The 18267-nt window shown below is 39.8% G+C and overlaps 1 protein-coding gene across 12 annotated transcripts in view; it reads right to left on the minus strand.

Annotated features, from left to right (window-relative positions):
- TNRC6A (trinucleotide repeat containing adaptor 6A) overlaps positions 1–18267 on the minus strand; it is a 172915-nt gene that overhangs the window by 38732 nt on the left and 115916 nt on the right. The window lies entirely within an intron of this gene.

Raw genomic sequence — 18267 nt, forward strand, 5'->3', positions numbered from 1 at the left:
CCTTTGTCATGAAAAAAGTTGGGCACTGGATATTCTAAAGTGCCTCTGAATCCCCCCCCCCCCCCCACCGCAGTATATATAATTATATAATTACAAGGAAACAACAACCTTAACTCCTCTTTTACACACTACTATTAGTACTGGGCTCAGCATGGCATCTGGTACTGAATATACCTTCAAGTGGGATAGTTACCCTCTGCTAAAAACAGACTTGTCTGCCACTGTATTAGAAGGAAATGATGGTGGCAGCAATTTAATACCCAGACAAGATATTATTTGTGTGAAATGGCAACAAGAAAATGTTCTTTAATGTTCAGTCAAGGAATCAGAAGATAACCTCATGACACACTGAATGGCCCACATGAAGACATGTATGAGAATCTAACACTAATCGGAAGTGACCAGGAATCCGAAAGCAGGATTCACATGCGACCAGCAACCCCACTCCTACTTCAAACAACTGCTATTCTTATCAGCCAAGTGCAGGAAGAAACTAAGGCTGAGACAGGTACTCAGTTCTGGGGCCAGAAAACTTCACTAAAATCAGTAAAAACATTAAGAGAATGTATTATTAATTACAAAATGAAAGCAAGTAACCAGAAGTTAAATCACAGGTGTGAACATGGGATGTAGTAGTGAAGAGTAAAGGAGACTCTAACAGTGTAAACAGGGGGCATGGAAGGCAAGGGTGGAACTGCTGGGTAACAGATATAAATAAAAAATGTATAATACTGGCTATTTTGCATGTGTAGTTAAAACTTATGTCAGTATATATCCAAACCACTGGAAGGAGAAAAAAGTGAAAATAAGAAAACCCGATCCACTCAACAGATACAGAAAATGCAATAAAAAGAACCATCCCAATATTGTGGTTAATATGTGACACAAAATGAGATGCTGAGAATAAGCCCCAAAACATCTGTAATCTCAATAAATGTGCACGTGTTAAATTCACTTGTTAATAAACGCTCTTAAACTAAGTTAAGAAAAATCAAATTTAAGGACTATACTTTGCAAAAATTGCTCCTGAAACAAAACAATGCAGAAAAATTGGGGGTAAGGGGGATATAGAAATAGGTACTACCAAGAAATGTTAACAAAATTTAAAGAAAGCAACAGTAATATGAGATTTAAAAAATTCAAGGAGAAAAGCATTATAAAGGATAAGAGATACTTTGTATTTATAAAAGAAACCAATTAAAAAGATATAAATAGCTAAGAACCTTCATATACCAAACCTTAGTCTCAAAACATGTAAAACCAAATGGAGACAGAAAGAGAAAAACTGAAAACAAACAAAGCCCCCCAAAATAAAATGATATACTCTGAAAACAGATAACACCTTTTTGACAAGTATCCAAGAAACAGTCATAAAAAGTACACACGCACTCTCTAAAGAAAACATCAACAAATCGCAAAAACTAGGAATACTACAGACATTTCTGAATTACAGTGCAATCACACTAGAAACACCACTAGCAAATAAAACTGCCTTAAATGAAATTTGAGTTGAGTAAATAAGTACCAAAACTGCAGAGATATCAAGAAAATAATAGTGAAAACAATACACATAATATATTTTATGATATGGCTAAACTAGTGCTCCAAGAAAAATTCATAGCCTTAATTATTTTCAACAAACAATGAATATAATACATCCAGCTCAAGTAAAAAACAAGCCAAAGGAAGCAGAAAGGAGGAATTAGTAAAGATAAAAGTAGAAACCAATGACTTTAAAAGTGAACCAATAAATCCAAGGCTCAATTCTATGAAAAAAGAATAAACTACTGGTTAACCTGATTTTTTAAAATTTTAAATGGAAAAAAAGAGAAGATTTTCTAAAATTAAAATATTTCTTTAGGCTCAACTCTATAAATAATTTGAAAAGCTGGAGGAGGGAAGTATTTAACAATGATCCCAGAAGAGGGAGGAAAAACACACAGATTAATTAGCATAGAAGAAATGGAGACATTTTTAAATCACCAGTGTCAGGTGGTTTCAATGATCAATGCAAGCATACATTCCTTTTTCTTACTAACATACTTTTAAGAAACAGCCTAAGATGGAACACCAACATCACCAACATAACAGTGTTACAGTAAGTCAGACGAAACTAGTACTGCCAAATACTGGGGCGGGGGGGGGGGGGGAACGGACACAGAAATAGTCCTTGGGATAAAAAAAAGACAATTTCAAATTTAGAGATTCTGGAAAGACAAGAAAATACTACGTACAACCTATGCCAATAAAACAGAAAGCCAGCTAAACTAAACATGTTCTGTAACATGTCTGGGCAAATCTTTCCTGTAAAGGGCCAGAGAGTCAAGACTGTGGGCTTTGCAGGCCATTAGGTCTCTGCTGCAACTACTCAGCTCTGCTGTTGTAGCACAAAACAGCCATAGACCACACGCAAATGAATGGATAAGATTGTGTTCCAATAAAACTTCATATACAAAAGCAGGGAGTATCTAGATTTGGCCTTCTTCAGGCTCTAGTTTCCCAGCCTCTGCTCCATAAAATGTAACCGACCAAAATGAGCTCATAGAAGACCCTATAGGAAAACAACAACAGAAGACAATGAAAGGGCCCTCCAAGGTTTCCCTCTCTAAAAAGCACCAGGCCCAGGTGACTTTAAAGGGAGTGTATACACAGTCCTTAAGAAACACGTAAGGTCAATCTCTCATAAACTGTTCCAGGGAAAATAAGTACTGGTCAGACTGGCTGGACTCAAATCTTGGCTCTGCAACTTACTAGCTGCATGACCATGGCAAGGCACTTAACCCACTCTGCATCTCTCCTCCCGCACCTGTAAAATGGGGTAAACATCAATACCTACAACACGCAGGGCTGCTGCGAAGCATGAAAAAGATAACAGATATAAACCTCTAAGAGTGGTACCTAGTACATGGTTAGTACTCAATGAATGTCAGTGATCACTATTATCGTCTAGGCTAAGAAAAGGGGGAATGAGGACAACCCCCAGCTGCTGGCCTGGAACTAAGACCGACAGTGGCCCCATTAACCAGGATATGAAACAGAACACAAAAATTAAGTTTGGGAAGTAGGTGAGAGAATGAATCTAGTTTTTCATATGTTAGGTTTGTTGTTACTGTAGGATGGCAATTCTCAAACTTTTTGGTCTCAAGAGGCCTTTACACTTATAAAAGTCACTGCGTACACCAAAGATCTCTTATGTGGGTTACGTCTATAGATACTTACCACATCAGAAATTTAAATAGAAATTTAAAAATATTTAATTAATTTAAAAACAAACCCTTTACATATTAAAATAAATACATTTTTAAAATAACTACTTTCCAAAACAAAAAGTTAGTGAGAAGCTTGCATTGTTTTTACATTTTTGGAACCTCTTTAATATCTAGCTTAACAGAAGGCAGGTGGATTCCCACATTTCTTTCTGCATCGTATTTATAGTGATACCCATATTATGTAGCCTCTAGAAAACTCCAGTACACACTGATGAGAGAACGAGAGTAAACAGAACAAAATTATATGAAAATAGTTTTGACACTGTGGATCTCATGAAAATTTCAAGCAGTCTCTCAGGGGTCTCGGACAAACTTTGAAAACCATGCTACAGGACATCCATGTATAGAATGCAATTGAATAGACAGTTCTAGAGTTCAGTAAAAATCTGAACTGAAAGTATGGGTTTAGGATTCAGCATACAGGTGGGAAAGACCTTGTCACAAGCACTGTAGAATCAGAAGAAATGGCAAGACCTAAAAAACAGGTTTGCCTTGGCCAGTGTGTTCAGTGGTTAGAGCACTGGCTTGCACGAGAACAGGTTATGGGTTCGATCCCCAGCCCCGGTCAGGTCAGGGCAGCTAATCGATGTTTTTCTCTCCCCTCTCTCCTCCAACCCCCCCTTTCCACTCTCGCTAAAAATCAATAGAAAAAATACCCTCCCGTGAGGATAAACAAGAACAGGTCTGCATAGGAATGGGAAAAAGATGTAAAGGCCAGAGTGAGTCCAAAGTGCCAGAGGGGTGGGCGAGAAGTTTTTATTTCAGTCAACAGCCTCACTATCTACCGATTACTCAAGCAGGGACACCTTCCTCTGACTCTCTCGACCCCTCCAGGTCTAGTCAGTCAGCAGGTCCCCAGTTACTTCCTTGAGATAATTCAAGTGCAGCTTCTATGTCCAATGGCACTGCTGTGATTTAGGCCCCAATCAACTTACTCTTGTAAAACCTAACTGGTCTGGGCTCAAGTCTTGATTCCCACCCCCAATCCTCCCACACTTCCACCTCTCCCCATGTTATCTGTATCATTAAAGTGCTTTCAGAATTAACCCGAAGTCCACAGCACTGCTGCTATCTACCACTTCTCCAGATTCCATCCTGCTACATCCACCTACTCCATTTCCCCCTCTTCCACACCAAACACCTGCAATTCTCTAAAAGGTATCATGCTCTTTTCAGAATACTCCTTCTGCCTAAAATGCCTTGATACCTTCTTGTAAATTTTACTGTCCCGCTTTCCTAGGAAACAACTAATCATCCCCCTCCCACATCCAGCTAATCTTAGAAGCATTTTATGACTCCTTGGCCCCCACAAAACTCTTAGGCATCCTTTAAACGGCACGTGCTCCCGGGTGCTGCTTTCTTATTTCTCCCCCCCTTTATCACAGGCATTTCCAACTCCCAGCACGGCAAATGCTGAAGAGCCATGGCTGAATGAAAAGGGTAAGAACTGTCAGCATATGCGAGGTGACTGAGTCCAAAAACCACCACAAAAAAGTGCTGAGGATGAAATGGTGTAAAGCACGGACGTTCAAGAGGTGGAATAACTAAGGACCAGTAAATGGGAGGGAGAAAGAATGATCCGGAGAAGGAAATAGGCAAGGCAACAATGGTGGCTGGTTAGGATGCTGCTGAAAAACAAATCTCTGCTCTAAAATAAGCCAGAGCAGCCCTGGCCAGTTTGCTCTGTGGTTAGAGCACCAGCGTGCAGACTGAAGGGTCCTGGGTTCAATTTCAGCCAAGGGCATGTGTACCTCAGTTGCAGGCTGGGCCCCCAATGGGGTGCATGCAGGAGGCAACCAATCGATGTCTCTTTCACACTGATGTGTGTGTCTCTCTCTCTGAAAAGCAATGGAAAAATACCCAGGTGAGGATTAAAAAAAAAAAAAAAAATTGAAAATATAAAATAAGCCAGAGCCAGCAGAAAACAGGCTCAGTCCAAATGGTCCTTAATGTGAAGAGACACCCTAAACAGCCACAACACTGTACTATCTATACCAGACTAGTATTCTGAACGAGTTTCACTCTGCTAGTATAAAATATACATAGACCCACTAAAATGCTTTACTATACTTTTTTTTCCTGCCATACTGTGACATAACTTGTCTTTTCCAAAGTTTAAAGTAGGTGAGAAAACTCTGAATTGACCATAAATAAGTCTTAATTTTTAAGAATGAAAACATTACTCAAGGAATTTAAACCAGTATTTTCCTAAATAGTGCTCCAAATCAAGACTTTGCAAAACAGTGAAATGAACCAATGTTACAATTAGATTATTTTTTGCTATATTTATGCATTTTCTGATGGCATTTCTTATGTAAAAATATCCTATCGATAATTCTGTAAACCTAAAACTGTTCTAAAAAATAGTGGGTTTTTTTGTTTTCTGTTGTTTGTGTGTTTTTAAATATATCTTTATTAATTTCAGAGAGAGGAAGGGAGAGGAAGAGAGAGAGAAACATCAATGATGAGAGAGTTATTGATCGGCTGCCTCCTGCATGCCCCCGACTGGAGATGGAGCCTGCAGCCTGGGCATGTGCCCTGACTGGAAATCGAACCACGATCTCCTGGATCCTAGGTCGATGCTCAACCGCTGAGCCACGACCAACTGGGCCTAAAAAATAGTTAAATTGGAAAAAATACCTTAGCAATTGTCTTATGTTCAAGTAAAAGATAATAAGACTATTTACTATCCAAAGTTCTAAATATACTACATTCTAAATTTGTAAAAGCAAATTCTGTTATTTACTCTTATTCATTAATAATTAAAGTTATTTTAAATTTAATTCTTTTCTAAATCTTTAAAGTAAGATTACTTGCAAAATCCCCAAAACATCAATCACCAGGCCTTCTTCATACCTCAAGCCCTCCCTCTATTCTTATCCTTCTAAAGTCTACAATTTAGCTCTGCATAATAGTTTTCATATTGGCTACATTGTAAATCTTCTAAAAGTACTTGTATAAATAATAGGCATAGTATATAAAATGCCATATTAGACACAATTTTACTTTAACAGAATGAAATGTTAAACTGACCTCCAAAATATATAGATTTGCATTTGAATTCTTAAAAGGGCTGAAACAGTTAAAATTTTACCAGGTAAAAGTATTACTTAATAAGCATTCATAGACTAGAGAGCTTTTTAAGATTTCTTTTGGCAAACTTTATATTCACCTAGAATTTCTATTTTTAATCTCAATATGTATCATTATATAGGAAGAACAAAACTATTCAGTTAAGCTCTCAGAAGACAGGATGCATGTACCAATTAAAGCTACTCAGAAATGTTCTCACATAAGAACAACAATGTCAGATTTGCCTAAATATCTTTTATTTTTATTAAGAAAAAATTTCCCGCCTTCTCAAACAATGAGACTAGGCATAATTGACAAGTGCAAAATTTCTACACTGTCAAATCATTAGGTTAAACTACAAATTTTCAATGCTTAAAAAAAAAAAAAAAAAAATCCTTATAATTGTTCAAATGCTATTTTTAAAAACAAGTGTCATTTATAGATTAGCTGCTACACTAAAATAAGATGGTAGCTTTCCATAACATTCCCTTTAAAGAATCTACCTGGTGATCAGAGAAGGGCAAACGAGTGTGTGTGAAATAACATTTTCCAGCTTTCCTGGTGAGCAGCAGCATTATCACCCGGGATGCAGACTTTCAAAGGCACAAACCTGATGAAAACTTCCAAGCAGATGAGAAAATTCTCCACAAGAAACTCCAGAGAAAGTGTCTCCAACCTCTGCTGCTTTCCCACACTGTGGCTTTCATCAGGAAACGGAGGAAAGGCAACCTGCCTGCACCTGAGGCCCAATAACTTTAATTCCATCTCCTATTTTAGGGGCAGGAGAGGAAAGAAGCCAGCTGGCTGAACAATGCAAAGAGCAGTTCTATTCAATTAAAACAAGCTTATAAATAAAATTTATTTTAAACAGGGCCAAACATAATACTACTAAAAAAAATCATCTCCTTACTCGTCGATAGCATCCCGGATGGTTATAATAGGGGACACTTCCCCTGTGTAATATTCATCCCCTGTCTTGTACTAACTTCAGGGATTTCTGGAATGAAGGGCACAGAGGGAGCCTGGCTTTTAACCTGATACACACAGATGCGGCACTAGACTTTGCTTGTGGATAAAGGGTTGCAGTTTTAAGTGTCACTAATCAACCTGAAAAATACCTAAATGCTTGCCAATCCATTCACTTCTGCTAATCCTTAGCAAGTAGGTTGAAGTGAATGGCTATCTAAAAACTTAAAAAATAAGACAGAAAAACAAATATGAAATATAACAAACTGTACAATCAGCCCTCCGTATCCTTGGGTTCCACTGAGTCAAACCAACCTCAGGTTGAAAAAATAATAAATAAATAATAAATAAATAAATAAATAACAAATAAATAAATAAATAGTTATGCTCTGACCAGTGTGGCTCAGTTGGTTGGACCTCATCCCACGCACCAAAAGGCTGCAGGTTCAATTCCTGGTCAGGGCATATGCCCAGGTTACAGGCTCAATCCTCAGTATGGGGAGTGCAGGGGGCAGCCAATTGGTGTTTCTCTCTCTCTTTCTCTTCCCCTCTCTCTAAAAAGCAATAAAAATGTTTTTTTAAAAATCGTTATGTTGCTGACATGTTAGCAACATAACTATTAATTAGGCCTATGATAGCTGGGTCTGTATTGAACGTTTTTCTTGTCACTATTCCCTAAACAATACAGTACGTCTATTTGCATAGCATTTACATTGTATTAGGTATAATAAGTCATCTAGAGATGATTTAAAGTCTACAAGAGGGCTCCTTTCCCCCCTGGCTGCTTGAGGGTCAGCCACCATCATAAATGACAGTCAGTATCTGGACCAGGAAGTTCAAGACCAACCAATTCCTTCAGCAGAAACAAACGGTCTCCAACATCCTTCACTGGAAGGCAACAATACCTAAGACAGAATTTGGGGAAAACTAGCAAAATGTCCAAGGTCACACCAGATGTCATCTTTGTATTTGGAATCAGAACCTATTTTGGGGTAGCCAGACAACTGGCTTTTGGGATGGCCCATGATTCCTTGGCTCATGCAAAGAAAAATGAACCCAAACATACACCTGCGAGACATGGCCTGTGTGAGAAGAAACGGAAATCAAGAACATCACAAAAGGAACACAAGAGCAGGATGAAGAAGTCAGGGGGCTGCTGGTCTGATTGGTGCTGCAGAAAGGAGGAGTACGGTCTTCAATGATGTTTTCTGCCACGATTGTGCAGATTTTTTCCTGAGGGTTAGTAAACTAAAAACTTGTATGTGGAAGAAAAAAAAAAAGTATATAGAAGGATGTGCACAGGTTACATGCACACACTACGCCATTGTATCTAAGAGACTTGAGCATCCATGGATTTTAGTGTCCGAGGGAGTCCTAGAACCAATCCCGAGGAGACTGAGAAATGACTCCATTTATATTTTATACGTGTACAAGCAAATCGTAACATTTCTGTTAAAAGTTCCTAAGTAAGGAAAAATATCAAACAGCAAGATATCATAAACAATCAGTTCAAAATTAGATCTCTAATTTAAAATAAATATTAAGTTAAATTATTTTAATTCACTTCACAAATCCTAGAGGAATGGGCAGAACACTTTTCCTGGTTGGAAAGCACAGAATCTGCTCTCAAGGAACTCTGTTTTCCTACCCAAACACCTCCCACCTGAAATCACCAGTGCAGAGAAGCCGTCACTGAGTAAGTTACTTCCCTGAGCTTCACTAATGAAATTCAGGATGACATCACCCTATTAACAAATTCTGCTCTTTAGCAAAATATGTCCACAAGGAATATCTGTCCTAAAGTACAGATCTTCTTTAAGAGCTGAGGAAACCACACAATATTCACAGTATGGCATTTCCAAGATCTCTGGTCAGCCTGTCCATCAGATCTTGCCCAAAAACGTGAGATTCAGAAAAGTGGGATAATGAAAGATGTATTTCTCAGATACAGGCGCATGCTTTAAAAGAAAAAACAGACTGCTCTGAAAGCCTCTTTCATCACTTACAATTCTAGAAATGATCCCCAAATTTGCTTAATCAGAACTGCTACGGGGCACTTAACAAAACAGATTCTACAGCCTCACAGATTTATCAAATCAGAATCTGTATTTTTCAAAAGTGCACCATGTGGTTCTTTCTCACGCCTTAGTAAATTTGGAAAACTCTCCTAGTAGATTCTGTAGTGTCATGTCAAGAGCTTCTGACCTCCACTTGTGACTCAAAAAGAAAGATAAGGCCTCATAATCAACTAGAAGTTTGTAACAGGAACAAGAAAAAAAAGTCCCGTGTCCCCCCCCCCCCACACACAAATTGAGGGTCATGGAATTGTCATAAATCACTTAAGATACAAATCATTTAACAAATACAGGATGGTTAGTTGATTCCTTTAAATAGAAAAAAATCCCAAATATTTAAAAATAAAGTTTAGGTAAATTAAATATATAAAAATTAAGTTTTTAGGAAACACAGGCAAAAAATTTTCCAAATATGGGACAAAAATGGTAGTTTTTTCCCAGTAAAGAGTCAAAAATAATCAAAAAGAAAAAATTAAGTTTGACCACATAAAATACGCAGTATATTGTATTTTTTCCAGAGGGGTGTGTGTGTTTATTCCAAAGTAAAAGACAAACTGAAAAGTATGTGTCCTTTGGAAGAGGCCAAAGGGATGCCTTCTCTCCCACGCATGGCCCACCTGCTCTCGCTAACTGAAGGGAAGGAGGGCTGCTCTGCGTAAGGCTGCTAAGCCTGACACAGGGAAGCACTCAGCAGTCACTGGAGTTCAAGACTGGAGTTCCAGCTAAGACTACAACTTATTTAATTTTGCTTTACTTCTTCTGAACATGGATTTGCATCTTCTGTGTATGCATCCCTTACAGTGTCTTACATTGGACAAAAGTTACATATTTCTACCTAGTATCCCATCCTCAAAACAATTCAAACACGTAATATAGTCTGTAGTGTTGAAAATGTTTGCATCAAATACATCTTATACAAGAAGCTCACATAAATTGGTAACAAAAACTCTAGGCCCAAGAGGTAAATGGGTAAAGAACAAAAATGGGTAATTTAAAAAAGGAAAAAAGTACAAATAATTAAACATATAATATTCCATTTTACCAATGAACAGTAAATATAAATCATAGCAATCATATGCCAATTTTGGCCTCCCAAGCTCATAGAGATGGCATACCCTGTTCTCAGGCTGTAAGACACGCTCCTTGCACTATGGCAGACGCTGCGCTGTGACTCACCCAGGCTAGAATGGGTTCTACTTTAATGAGAGGAAAAAGAAAGTCACCGTGTGGGTGAAGAGAAACTCAGAAATGACGGGGAAACTGCTAGTATGTTGTTTCAAGGGGCTGAAAGGTTGCTAGGATACTGCAAAACCATGGTGGTGGAAATTAAAATGTACCAAGTATCAGCTGGATGCCAGGAAATATAATTGGTATCTCTTTACCCTCATCGTGATTCTATAAATTTAAAATATTATTTCCATTTTATAGATGAGCCCATGATCAAACATCTAGCAAATGGCAGAGCTGAAATGTAACACCAAATCTGACCATGAATCCAATGTGTTCCTTCTAGTATAAGTTAAATTTCACCTTACTTGTAAAAGCAAAATTAAACTCTCCAAGAAGAAGGGAATGACTAATTCTACGGCTCAGTCACTTTGGCACAAAGTCCCGTAGGTACCTTTAATAAGACATCTGTTACATACTCATCACCTACCACCCTCTGGGGCCTGCGATCTGTGTTCTATGTTACATCACTGCATTTCCACAATATTAAGTAGCCTCAATTATTTCCTTTTAACAGAGTCAAACTGAGGCTTAGAGGTTAAGAAACTTGCCCAAGTCATAAAAATAAGAACTACAAAGGCAATATTCAAATTCAAGTCTATCGGACTCAAAAGTTTGGACTTTTAACCACTATGCTGAGTTTGTGCTCAAGTTCCAGGATTACTTTTAGTAGATGATTCAATGGTTTTTGATTCTGGCCAAATGTTGCCTTTAAGTACAGTAGTTCTCCCCACCCCACCCCCCATCTTATCTACGGTTTCATTTCCCGTGGTTTCAGTTACCTGTGGTCAACCACAGTCCTAATAACATTCGATGGGAAATTGCAAAAATAAATCAGTTTAAATTGCCCATCATTCTGAGGGCCTCATTTCATCTCATCATGTAGGTATTCTATCATCTCACATCATTATAAGGAGTGCAGTATAGTAAGACACTTTGAGAAACCATAGTCATCTCACTTATCACGGTAGTGTTACAACTGTTCTATTATTTTTGTTGTTAATCTCTTACTGTGTCTAATTTATAAATTAAACTTTATCATAGGTACATATGTATAAGAAAAAACATAATATACAAAGGGTTCAGTACTGTCTGTGGTTTCAGGCATCCACTAGGGGTCTTGGAACACGTGCCCCATGGATAAGGGGGATGATTGTACTGTTTTATCAGCCACATTTTTGCTAAGGACACAACACTGACTGCGGCACAGCTGCTACTCTTATTAGAACTAAATGAAAGTGTAAATTATGACACACAGTCTTTTCCCTTAGTCTTGAGCTTTCTCTTACCTGGTTATAAGTGATAAAGCTATTCTTGCTAATCCATCCTGATTTCTACTCCAGTACTTAAACGAGAAGACTCCTGATTCATTCCCTTTGAAACTGAAGATCTACTGTGCCAATTGAAGAATCCTAGGGCTCAGGGCACAATTCCAGAATGCTCGCACAAGCCTCCAACTGCGGGCTCATTAATCCCTGAATCAGGTTTTAAACAATCATTTGAAACTATGTTTTGTGCCCTCACAGTCCCACAAATACTATTTTCTACGCGTGCCAGTATGTACACAAGGCCAGGCAATGAGCTCCAAATCACAACGTATCTCCGCCTCAGTGATCTCCTCTGAGGAGCTATGTAGTCCAGTAATCCTTTTCAACCCTCCCAAGTTCCTAAATTTCCTTATTGTAGGAGGCTTTGTGATTGAGAAACTTAAGACTTTGGGGAGAAAAGGAAGTGGTAAGCTGAGGTCACAGGTACCTATGTTGACCTTTATTGAACTAAGACAAAGGTGAGAATGGAAGGGCAGTAGGGACGAGGATTTGGGTGTGTTCTGTTCACGTATAACAGGGCTGGCACAGTAAATATTTCATAAATGTTGAATGAAGGAACAATGGTCCTTTCTTGGTCCTAAGTTTTGGATAATAAATTACTACTCAATTATTTTTCATTTTCCTTTGTTTCCTACAATGACCTCATGAGATTGTAAAACATGGCAGATACTAGCAGTGACAATTAAGAGAAAGTAAAGCCCTGGCTGGTGTGGCTCAGTGGGCTGGATGTCATCCTGTGCACCGAAAGGTTGTGGGTTCAATTCTTGGCGAGGACACATGCCCGGTTTCAGGCTCGATCTCCAACAGGGGGTGTGCAGATGTTTCGCTCTCTCCCCCTCTCCCTTCCTCTCTCTCTAAAAATCAATTTTTAAAAATCTTAAAAAAAAAAAAAAGTAAAGTAAAGAAGTACAGTTTTTATTAACGAGAGGGGGCAAATTAAACACTTTTCTTCCTTGGATTCCAACTGAGTCACCTCAGGGTATTTTAACAGCTACACTGCATCTTGCACCTTCACCAAATCTATCAGTCAGTAAACACCCGGGACGGAGCTGCTGCCCCAGCCCATCACACGTGCTTTACCCTTCTGAAGAAGGCATGAAACGGAGGTGCTGTGAGTTTTTTCGTCCAAGGTCTCTACACCTTCTTTAAAGAGCAGGAACAAGGCATTTCACATTTAACCAGCAATCAAGTGTTTTGCTCTATTAGGTATAAATTTTTACTGCACAGAGGCCTGAAGCATGGAGAAAGCTTTTAGAATCAGCTTTCTGCTTGGTCCTCAAAACCCTCAATCTTTTTCATCAACACTCAAAGATGTAAGAAGCAATTTAAGAGCTTTCTGTATGATTCCTGAAAAGCCAATCACCTCACACATGGCAAATCCTCCCTGGTTCATAAAATTATGCTGGTGACAAAACCCTTTATTTATTTGTGCTCAATCAGAAGGGAAATACCATAAAACCTAAGACCTTTCTGGAATATTTTTTAAAGATGCCTTGTTTTAGCTCATTCACTGAATATTAAAGCAGGGGCAATGGTGTAACCTTCCTATTTTGCCTCCCATAAAACTAGAGGGTGGTTGTTTTCAAAGAAAAAGAAACAGCAGAGCCCAGCAGAGTTAGTACTTAGCTTTCCCTTGTCCTCGACTTTACCTACAAGTGATGAAACCACCACCCCACGGGGCTGCTGGAGGGGTTAAATGCAGACTTAGACTGTGCTAGTACACACTCATGAAGCCGCACTCACATCTTAGTTTTAAAATATCCACTGCACAACATCTCAGAGTTCCCAGCCTGAGGCTGGGGCCCCTCCCCTGGGTCCCAAACATCTCACAAAATTCAATAAAAAGGGTTACTCTTAGGACATTAAGCTTTAGGACCCTGCTCCAGTACATGTTCTGAATCACTGATACCCATTTGTTTTTTGTGTGGTTTTATTTTTAAACTTGATTTTGAGAGGGAAAGAGGGAGGGACCGAGAGAAGGGGGCAGGGGGGAAGAGGGAGAGAGAGAAACATTGATAGGTTGCCTTTCAAAGACACACTGACCAGGGATCAAACCCGCAACCCAGCCCCGCCAGGCGTGGCTCAGCGGTTGAGCATCAACCTGGGATCCAGGCGATCAGGGTTTGATTCCGGGTCAGGGCACATGCCCGGGTTGCGGGCTTGATCAATGAGTCTCTCATCATTGATGTTTCTGTCTCTGTCTCTGTCTCTCTCTCTCTCCTTTCCTCTCTCTGAAATCAATAAAGATATATTAAAAACAAAACAAAACAAAAAACCCGCATCCTAGGCATGTGCTCTGACCAGGAATCGAACTTGCCACCCTTTGGTGTACAGGATGATGTTCCAACCAACTGAGCCACACCGGCCAGGACCCATTTGTTATTAGTAATTAAACATTGAGAATATTTTCCTTGACTAAATGGAGTATATAAAGCACAGTGCAAGGCACACAGTATATGCAGTTAGCTGTCAGGATGACTCCCGACTTAAAAGTTTAGTATTTTGATCCCTCCCTAGATCAATGGATTTAAGCAATAAAATTGTATTTGATTATAAAAATTATAAGAGTAGAACTGAGTAAGAATAATGGTTTCCACCTGTGGCAAGAACAAAAATAGGTTTTATATATTGATTCAATTTTCATGAGTTTTTAATTCAGAAGGAAACAGCAATAATAAACAATGCTTCCCCATGTGACCACCAGCAAACAAAAAAATCTTTGTTTTTCTCTACTGCTGCGTCAATCCCAAGCACCTCCCCTCCTTCAGGAATGCTGGGATTTGTCAGTCTCTGAAATATAGCTCACTTATGCAGTCACCTGAAGAAAGCACTGGAATGATGACAGACAGATATTAGCTGTCAAAAATTATCAATGTGTATTCTTTCTTTTTTAGGTAAATCTATTTTTATTTATTTTTAGAGGAAGAACGGGCTTTATAGAGAGATGGAGTGAGAGAGAGAGAGAGAGACACAGATTGCCACCCATACGCAACCCGACAGGGGGATCTAACCTGCAACCTGGGCATGTGCCCTGACCAGGAATCAAACCTGCCACCTCCTGGTGCATGAGACAACATTCAAACCAACTGAGCCACACCAGCTAAGGCATCAGTGTGTATTCTTTTATAAGGAATGTACGATCAGCATGCTTCCAAAGCAAGCCAGTGTCAAAGCTAAAAAGCTGTTTTTAAAAAATGACCTTTATTCTTAACCAAGTTTCCAAAGACATTCTGAAGAAAGGACAGTAACTCCTTCCCTGCCTTTACATTATATAGGCCATGGGGCACCTTAAATTTATCCATCTATTCCTATACCTCACTGTAAATTTTTCAACACTTCACTCCTCTGCTGTTTCAAGGAAATAGCAATAATATACATTTTAAAACATTCGTTTATTGATTTTTAGAGAGAGGGAGGAAGGAGAGAAACATGGATTTGTTGTTCCACTTATTTATGCATCACTGGTTGATGCTTGTATGTGCCCTGACTGGGATTGAACTCGCAACCTTGGTGTCGACACTAAACAACTTAGCTACCTGGCCAGGGGCATAATATATATACATATTTTAAAATACTTCAAATATTCAAACATAACAACTATTCATGCTTTTTACAGTTTTTCAAAGCCCAAGTCACAAGGCAAGAACACCTTCAAGAAATGCATTGCCGCTCATTATACTAGTTCACGTTATTATTAGGTGAATCATGTATCCGCTGCACCAAGAAATAAACCTCTAGTTATCTGTACATGAGGAAGCTGGTCAAGAATTTAATTTATGACACTTTCCAAAAATCCAGCTTTCACACAGTGTACCACGTGAGCTGCAGCACTAGTGGGTATTACTTGACAGGAAATGGCAGCAGGCTTAGAAAGAACAGCTTATTAACGCAGAATTCCACGGGTGCTATAGCCTAACCAGTTATGCTCGGTTTGACTTCCAACAATCAAGAAGGCCCTGGAACTATGCAGTCCAATAAAATTAAAAGTCTGCTCCTCAGCCACATTTCAAGGAATTGACAGCCACATGTGACTAAACTTGGGCTTTACCTAGACTCTCAAATACAGAAAGACAAAAAATGATGCCGACGATGCAAACCGCAGTTTTGGATCAGGGGAGGGGTCTCCTGATTTTTTAATGCTGGCTATCGAAATTTAAATGGTAATAATAAAAACACTGTGTGGAGACCAGAGGAGGCTGGGGAGACATGACAACTAAACGCATCATGTCCCTTGCATTGGATCCTAGAACAGAAAGACATTAATGGAAAAAATGGTGAAATCTAAATAAAGTCTGGGAAATGGTGAAATCTAAATAAACTTAGTACCACTGCCAGTATCTTCCACAGAAACGTGCCACAGAAATGTGAGATGTTAATAATGGAAAAACCCTGTGAACTGTATATGGGAAACTCTCCGTAGTGTCCTTTCAACTTTTCTGTAAATCATAAATTATTCCAAACACAGAGTTTAGTAAACACCACCACCAACGGTGGGCCAAACCTGTCCCACGAGCTTCCAGCTGGCTGATTCCCGTGACCCCAAACCATACGCACCACAGGCTATTACACACAGCACAGAGGTCAGCAATGCACTTCCATGGATCAGAATGAACAGGACCAATTACGAAAGGAGCTGCCATTAAAGGAAAGAGGAGTAACAGAGCGGGCGAGCAACACAATGCGTTCCGAAGCCTAACATTCTCAGAAGATTCAAATCTGTTCATATTTGATGTATGGAGCTAAAGCAGGGGTGGGGAACAGCCCATGAAATCACTGGTTCTGGCCCTGCCAAGGCAACTGCAGGCTGGACTCAGAATTCAATGAATCTAGGAGCTTTTTTCATAGCTATTTAAGTTGATAATTTTGTATGGCCCTCGGATGATGTTATAAATATCCAAATGGCCTTTGGCAGAAAAAAGGTTCCCCACCCCTGCTCTAAAAGGATGCCTTACATTTGGAAAGGATATAAACAATAGGTACTCAAAGGTTATATTGGAGAAACAAATATCCATGGAGAGCCAGTCAAAAATCTAAAACAGAATATAATCAAGTGCCCCAAAGTTAAGATACATCATCACACCCTAAGAAATCAGAAAAGGAGGGGCCAATGGCAGCTGGGGCGATCCACTGGAAGATAAGCTGAGAGGGTGAGAGAGGCTGAAAGGCATCCTTGGCTGAGAAACTGGATCAAAAAACAGAAATAGGAATAAACATGGAAGAGAGCAGACTGCTCTGAGAAATGGAGGGGAGTGATGGAAACAGGCTGGGTGGACCACGCGAGGTCAGACTGAAGAGCACTGAGGGCCACCAGAGGAGTCTGGTCTTGAAGCAGAGAGCATGGGGCAACCTAATATTCCTGAACAGGGGAGCCGTGTTGAGAAAAGAAACTGCTCACGGTCCTACTAAATTAATGTGAAGTTCCTCCCAGCATCATTCTACCTCCCTGCAACATTCTCAGACATCCAGGTTCAAAGCCACCTATCACTTCAGTCCCTCTCCTGATCCCACAAGCTGACTACCCCTCCCACACCTGCCATCCACCTTCGACCCTGCTGCCGAGACCTCCGAGGAAATCTTTACCACCCTTCCTACTCCTTTCTACCCTCCCTGGTGCTGCTTCCACTGGTGACACACAACACGACTGACAAAGAAATGCTCCTAAGTGAGCTCATAACCACGACCTCTAAATGCAGAAACTTTTGCTGGCTCCCCACTCTAACCAGTGTCAGCACATGTCTGCCCACCTCCAGGCCTATGTTGTGCACCTTCCCAACACCCCTACAGTCACTCTCTCAATATTCCCTCTTCTTGTCCACCTGCCTCCTCTGCTCAAGGTGCCTTTCTTTTCCTCAGCTCCATCTTTCAGCCAATACTTTCCATACACAGTGACTGAAAGCTTTAAAAGGAGGAACCCAAAAACCCAACCATGTCCCCTCTCTGCTTAAACTTTCCAGGGGCTCCCAGCTGCCTATAAAATAAAAGTCCTACCTCCTTGGTGCACATAGATGAGGCCATCGTTTACCTGACCCCTACCTATCTCTTCAGAGAAACGCTTCCAAGCTGTCCACTTATCACTGGGTAAGTAATATTCTAGAAATTCGGCCACTGCATGTAACATATTGCCTATCTCTGTGCCTTCCCCATGCTGATCCCTCTGCCGTTTCATTCCTTTTTTCTTGGACTGGCTGTTTCATCTTTTAAGATTCAGAATCTCAAGGTCTTCCTCAGGGAGGCCTTTCTTAGCCCACCGAGTCAAGCTAATTATCACCCCCCTAAGCTCCAGGACAACTCAGGCATCCCTTACTTTAACCAAATCACAGCACATTATAC

This window comes from Miniopterus schreibersii, assembly GCF_964146895.1.
Source record: "Miniopterus schreibersii genome assembly, chromosome: 3".
NCBI classification, from domain to species: Eukaryota; Metazoa; Chordata; class Mammalia; order Chiroptera; family Miniopteridae; genus Miniopterus; species Miniopterus schreibersii.